A 7287-nucleotide genomic window follows, 5' to 3' on the forward strand; every position below is an offset into this window, starting at 1 on the left:
GACACAGTATGGATTTCTGACAACTTGTGGACTGTTATGAATTGCACAATCCATAAGTCTGTCACGTAGGAGTTCATTCAGATTTGAGCTGCGTCTGATCTTGTTACGAATCACCCAGATTTCAGTTAGAGATAGAAACTTGAATAAATCAATTGAAACCCTGAATGTTCCGTTTCTCTGAGTAGAAATAATGATCTCCCATTCATTGAGAAGATTCTTGACACCAATAGTTAAATATTCTAACTCGAGAGCAAGAGCACGCATAAACATATCTTCATTAGGGTTAGCCTCTCTCAGGTCATATATGAAGGATTTGAACTTACCATCATTGAAAGGTTCCCTTTGAGGTCCAGAGAGGATTTGTCTAGCAATATCCCAGCTTTCACCAACTTTCCTGGAGATATCCTCTCTCTTTTCCTTGCACTTAGCATCCCACAGTTTCTGTTTCTCCAGCTTGACCAACTCATCAGTTGTCCTCTTCTCATCCACCAGTTTCTGCAGTTCCTGAAGCTTTGCTTTGCTAGCTTCATGTTGAGCTTTAAACATTTTGACCTTTTCCATGTGCTCAGGGTCCACAGACTGATCTTCATTGAAAAGAAAGCCTTCCTCGAAACGACCTTCTTCCTCAGCTTCAAAATAAGCAGAATCAAATGCATCATCATCATCAACATCTTCAGGAATATTGTCATAATCCTGATTAGTGAAGATGTTCTCAGTTTCAGGCATTTTGCCTTTAGATTTGCTAGCTGCAGAAGAATCTTTTTCACTTGCTCCTTCTCCACCCTTATCACCCCTATCAGTATCACCACCCTTATCACCCCTATCAGCAGCATCAGCATTGCTGTCATCCTTATCTTTGTCATCCTTATCTTTGTCATCCTTATCCTTCTCCCCCTTAGTTGAGGGATCCTCTGGAGTAGACTGAGATGTTGACGGATTGATCTTTAAGTGTTGAACAACTTGAGCCAAAGTTTGCTCCAAGTTGTCAAGCTTCGTCAGACAGAGCTCTTGAGTTTTATCAAATTTGTCCATCCTAGAGTGAATGCCCTTGACATGAGCATCTGATAAGTGGTATTTATACACACTTATAGGCCTTCATTTCCACTTAAATTTGTTGGTTGTACTTAAGTGATTAGTGTCTTTTGATGTGTTTTTAGTGTTTTTCTGTGCAGGTCACGAGTTGAGGTGATGAAGTGATTTTCTATCATATTAGGTTGTTTTTGGTGCATTATTTGCAAGAATAGAGAATTGTGGATTCATCACGACTTGGGATTTTGTGGGTACATCTTCTACAAACCCTCACGAGAACGCACTCGTCCACTAGAGCTATCTAGGGGTTTAAAGGGCTTGTTGCATGTGCTAAATGCAACCGTGATCACCTACGGAAGTGGTACTAGAGCAAGGAAGGGTTTACACGCGAGAACGAGCTGAAAACGAAGAACCAGGGCTGCCAGTGGCAGACAGTAGCGCGCCCGTGCTAGATGTTAGCGCGCCCGCGCTAGCTACTGTCACCACTAGCGCGCCTGCGCTAGTTTAGCGCGGCCGCGCCCAGCAGAAGTGTTCCGGGCCGATTTTTACAGCTTTTCTGACGGATTTTAGCAGCGGTCGAGGCCCGGTTGACTTGGTCAATTTTATTTTAATTTCTCATGTGTAAAAACCCTAGCCTCCAAGTAGTTTTAGTAGAGAGAACAATATCATAGTTAGTTTAATTTTTCAAGCACATTATCAGTTTTGTGGTAGATCGTTCTACGCGAGGAAGTGACAGTTTCGAGCGAGATCATGAACATCAATTCTGTAACGTTGTGTTCTTTATTATTAATTCAAGTATTTTTATTCCGTTTAATTCTCGTAGTTTATTTATCATGTTTTCATTAGAACCCATGATGTCGATTAGTGCGATTATGAACTAACCGCCTTCATGGGATTCTAATGGATTTATCGATGTAGTCTAGTAACGAATATTAATTGCTTGATTTTGTGACGTACGTTGATTTCTTTGCATGAGCCGTGCTTATTCTTCTTAGGAGCGTAGCTAACTTCTAAGTTGTTTGTTAATTCTTTCTGAAGCGAGAGTGGATGATTGAATTTAGAACTATGCCATGTAAACATAGGATTATGTGAATGAAACATAATTTGTGGTAGACTTGAACTATTTTTATCACCCTGTGTAATCACGATAGACGACTTGCTATTAAACCTCTCTGCTTACACTACCGCTATAGAGATATAGGGTCTGAGCTTTGTTGGTGTCCATGAGATTTCTGTCTTAATTGCGGATTTTGATTGGTATGATATGTGTGCAACGAGAGTTGGCATGTATTACTTTCGTGTTGTCTGATTAGGATCAACAGTCGCATGTTAATCAGTAATTTCAATTCTAGATGAATTCGATAATGAAGTTAGAATCCCATGTGTTTTCCTATTCTGAATTTGATTAGTAAATTTAGTTATTAGTATAAAAGAACCCATCCTTGTGAATTGTCTTGGCAGTGAAAATTACTCATACATTGTTGCATAGGTGCGTATTCTTAATTCACCAGTCTCTGTGGGAACGAACAAATATATTACTTATGATCACGTGCGTTTGCGTGTAGATTTTTGCGAACAAGTTTTTGGCGCCGCTGCCGGGGACTCGGTGTTAATTAATTAGTTTATGTACTTGTCATCAGTGTGCATTAAAATTCACTGACTAGGATTCTATTCTCTTCTCACTTTTCTTCTTTTCTTTATTTCAGGTACTTGGGTCGCGTTTATGCTCACACGTTCTAGAGCTCGTAAGGAAGCAATTGATTCATCTTCTTCTTCTTCTGATTCTGAAACAATGACGGAACCTGAAGCACAACCAGACAGTAAGGCATTGAAGGATTTCTCTATGCCAAAGATTGATGATATCCAGTCAAGCATTGTCAGGCCTGCAATCGCAGCCAAAGCCTTTGAAATCAAACCAGGAACTATTCAAATGGTCCAGAACTCGGTACAGTATGGGGGTTCTCCTACTGAAGACCCTAATATGCATATACGTAATTTTATAGAGATCTGTGACACTTTCAAATTTAATGACGTCTCTGATGATGCTGTGAAGCTAAGGCTTTTCCCATTTTCACTGAGAGATAAGGCTAAGGGATGGTTACATTCTTTACCATCTGGTTCGATTACTACATGGGAAGATCTAGCTCAAAAATTTCTCTCTAAATTCTTCCCCATGGCAAAGACTGCTGCACTACGAAATGCTCTATCTCAATTCTCTCAACAATCAGGAGATACATTCTGTGAAGCCTGGGAGCGATATAAGGAGATGCTAAGGAAGTGTCCCCATCATGGCATGCCGGATTGGATGCAAATAAACAGTTTCTATAATGGTCTTGGACCTCAATCCAGACCTATGCTTGATGCTGCTTCTGGAGGTGCGCTATGGGCTAAAAGTTATGAAGAAGCTTATGATCTTATTGAAATGATGGCTGCTAATGAATATCAGAACCCTACTCAAAGACTTACTCAAGGGAAGGTAGCCGGAATTCTTGACCTTGACACGTCTACAGCTATTGCTGCTCAACTTAAAGCTCTCACGATGAAAGTCGATTCTCTGGCTCACCAAGGAATTCAACAGCCAATCTCAATTTGCGAATTATGTGCTGGTACTCACTCTACTGATCAATGTGCCATTTCTAGTGAATCAGCACAATTTGTGAGCAATTTTCAGAGAGGTCAACAGCCTGCTCCAGCTACTTACCATCCTAACAACCGAAATCATCCGAATTTCAGCTGGAGTAATAATCAGGGTTATAATCAACCTCAACAAGGATTTCAACAGGGACCTAAACAGTATATTCAGGCTGGAACTTCACAACAGTATGCACCTAAACAGCCATATCACCCTCCGGGATTTCAGAATCATGGGCAATCAGCTAACGAAAGGTCTGACATGGAAGAGCTAAGACTCATGTACAAGAGTCAGGCAGTAACTTTAAAAGCCTTGGAGACACAAGTCGGTCAGTTAGCTAATGCTTTATTAAGCAGACCACAGGGGAATCTCCCTAGTGATACAGAGGTACCAGGTAAGAGGGACCCTAAAGAGCAAGTCCAATCCATTACGCTGAGATCTGGAAAAACTACAACAGGGCCAACCTCAACGTTAGTACAAGATCAGGATGATGAACCGCAAGAAATTCCAGCAGAACTTCCGTCGAATACAATTGGCATAAAACCTACTGTTGAAATGGACAAGGCTATCCCTGCAGCTGCTCAGGTATCAAAGCCATTATATCCACCACCTCCGTTTCCTAGGAGGTTAAAAAAACAGCAGCTGGATAAGCAATTTGGTAAATTCCTTGAAGTTTTCAAAAAGCTTCACATCAACATTCCGTTTGCTGAAGCACTCGAGCAAATGCCTAGCTATGCCAAGTTCATGAAGGGTATTCTGTCAAAAAAGCTAAAGCTAGAGGAGTTAGAGACAGTAGCTTTAACGGAGGAATGTAGTGCTGTGCTTCAACAAAAATTACCACCTAAGCTGAAAGACCCGGGAAGCTTTACTATCCCTTGCACTATTGGGAAGTTCTCTTTTGATAAGTGTTTGTGCGACTTGGGAGCTAGCATCAATCTGATGCCTCTATCGATCTTCACACAACTTGGCCTGCCAGAGCTCAAGCCGACAAACATGTCTTTACTGCTGGCTGATCGTTCGATCACATATCCGAGGGGTATAATTGAAGATGTGCTGGTCAAGGTTGATAAATTAATATTTCCAGCCGACTTCGTGATTCTTGATTTTGAAGAAGACAAAAGAATTCCTATCATCTTGGGTAGACCCTTCTTAGCTACCGGGCAAACTTTGATCGATGTCCAAAAAGGGGAACTTACAATGAAAATACAAGATCAGACGGTCACGTTCAACGTATTCGATGTAATGAAATTACCAACTGACGAGGAATCTTGTTTCAGTATGGATGTACTTGATACTACGGCAGAAACTAATAGCCAGCGGGTTTTACAGAATGATGTATTGGAAGCAATCCTTACCAATGATGAGGAATTAGACAATGAAGAAGAATTGGAAGAAATCCATCATCTTAACTCATCACCTTGGCGAAGGAGTTTTGAACCACCTGTCGAATCTCTTGGCTTGGAGGAACAAAAGGAAGATCATAAACCATTACAACCATCAGTGATCGAAGCATCTAAACTTGAACTTAAACCGTTACCGGATCACTTGAGGTATGCTTTTCTTGGTGAAGGTTCTACTCTTCCTGTTATTATTGCAGCTAACTTGTCAGGTAAGGATGAGGAAAAACTTTTGAGGGTGCTAAGGGAATTCAAAACAGCAATTGGTTGGACTATAGCTGATATCAAGGGAATCAGCCCATCTTTTTGTCAACACAAAATTCTCATTGAAGAAGGAAGCAAACCGTCAGTGGAACAACAGAGAAGGTTAAATCCTATCATGAAGGAAGTTGTAAAGAAAGAGATTCTTAAATGGCTCGATGCTGGTATCATATATCCAATTTCAGATAGCTCATGGGTGAGTCCAGTACAATGTGTGCCTAAGAAAGGAGGCATGACAGTAGTAGCCAACGAAAAAGGGGAACTCATCTCAACTAGAACTGTCACTGGTTGGAGGATTTGCATGGACTATAGCTGATATCAAGGGAATCAGCCCATCTTTTTGTCAACACAAAATTCTCATTGAAGAAGGAAGCAAACCGTCAGTGGAACAACAGAGAAGGTTAAATCCTATCATGAAGGAAGTTGTAAAGAAAGAGATTCTTAAATGGCTCGATGCTGGTATCATATATCCAATTTCAGATAGCTCATGGGTGAGTCCAGTACAATGTGTGCCTAAGAAAGGAGGCATGACAGTAGTAGCCAACGAAAAAGGGGAACTCATCTCAACTAGAACTGTCACTGGTTGGAGGATTTGCATGGACTACAGAAAGCTAAATAAAGCTACAAGGAAAGATCACTTCCCTCTGCCTTTTATTGATCAGATGCTTGACAGGTTGGCTGGTCATGAATTCTATTGCCTATTGGATGGGTATTCTGGCTATAATCAGATTGCCATTTCGCCGGAGGATCAAGAAAAGACAACCTTTACATGCCCGTATGGTACATTTGCATTCCGAAGAGTACCTTTTGGCTTATGCGGTGCACCAGCCACTTTTCAAAGGTGCATGATGGCAATATTCTCAGAGATGATCGGCATCAATGTGGAGGTATTCATGGACGATTTTTCTGTATTTGGAACATCTTATGACGAATGCCTCACGAAACTGAGAATGGTTCTTAAGCGCTGTGTGGAAACTAATCTGATTCTCAATTGGGAAAAATGCCATTTCATGGTGCAAGAAGGAATCATATTGGGACATAAAGTATCTGCCAAGGGACTGGAAGTTGATAAAGCGAAAGTGGAAACAATTAAAAATCTCCCTCCACCACTCTCGGTTAAGGGCATCCGAAGCTTCCTTGGTCATGCAGGTTTCTATCGGAGGTTCATCAAAGACTTCTCAAAAATTTCCAAACCTCTTTGCAATCTGTTAGAGAAAGACATTCCATTCAAATTTGATGAGGAGTGCTTGGAAGCATTTGAAATTTTGAAAAAGAAGTTGACATCAGCACCTATCATCACTGCACCGGATTGGAGTAAACCATTCGAATTAATGTGTGATGCCAGTGACTATGCTGTAGGAGCTGTACTGGGCCAGCGTACAAGTAATGTGTTTCATGTTATCTATTATGCCAGCAAAACATTAAATGATGCACAATTGAACTACACTACTACTGAAAAAGAACTTCTAGCTATTGTTTTTAGCTTTGAGAAGTAAAGGTCTTATCTTCTTGGAACAAGGGTAGTGGTATACACTGATCATGCAGCCATTCGGTATCTCATTTCAAAGAAGGATTCCAAACCAAGACTAATACGTTGGGTTCTATTACTCCAAGAGTTTGATGTAGAAATTAAAGATCGGAAGGGCACAGAAAATCAGGTAGCGGATCATTTATCCCGACTAGAAGATCATAGCAAACAAACTACCGACAACATTCTAATCAATGAATTCTTCCCAGATGAACAGTTGTTTGGAGTTAAGGCAGAAGAGCCATGGTTTGCTGACATTGTAAATTACCTGGTGAGTAAGGTCATTCCTCCAGAATTCTCTTATGCTCAACGCAAGAAATTCCTTCACGATGTGAAATGGTATATTTGGGATGAACCCTTTCTGTTTAAACAAGGAGTCGATCAGATTCTCAGACGGTGTATTCCTAATAATGAAGTTGAGGGAGTTTTGCGCGAGTGCC

General features: G+C 40.9%; 1 non-coding gene across 1 annotated transcript; it reads right to left on the reverse strand.

Annotated features, from left to right (window-relative positions):
- Nucleotides 1-3217: 3217 nt before the first annotated feature.
- Nucleotides 3218-3324, reverse strand: LOC135146849 (small nucleolar RNA R71). The gene has a single exon (XR_010283946.1). It is a non-coding gene; the product is annotated as a small nucleolar RNA R71 (small nucleolar RNA).
- Nucleotides 3325-7287: the final 3963 nt, after the last annotated feature.

Source organism: Daucus carota, chromosome 5 (assembly GCF_001625215.2).
Source record: "Daucus carota subsp. sativus chromosome 5, DH1 v3.0, whole genome shotgun sequence".
NCBI classification, from domain to species: Eukaryota; Viridiplantae; Streptophyta; class Magnoliopsida; order Apiales; family Apiaceae; genus Daucus; species Daucus carota.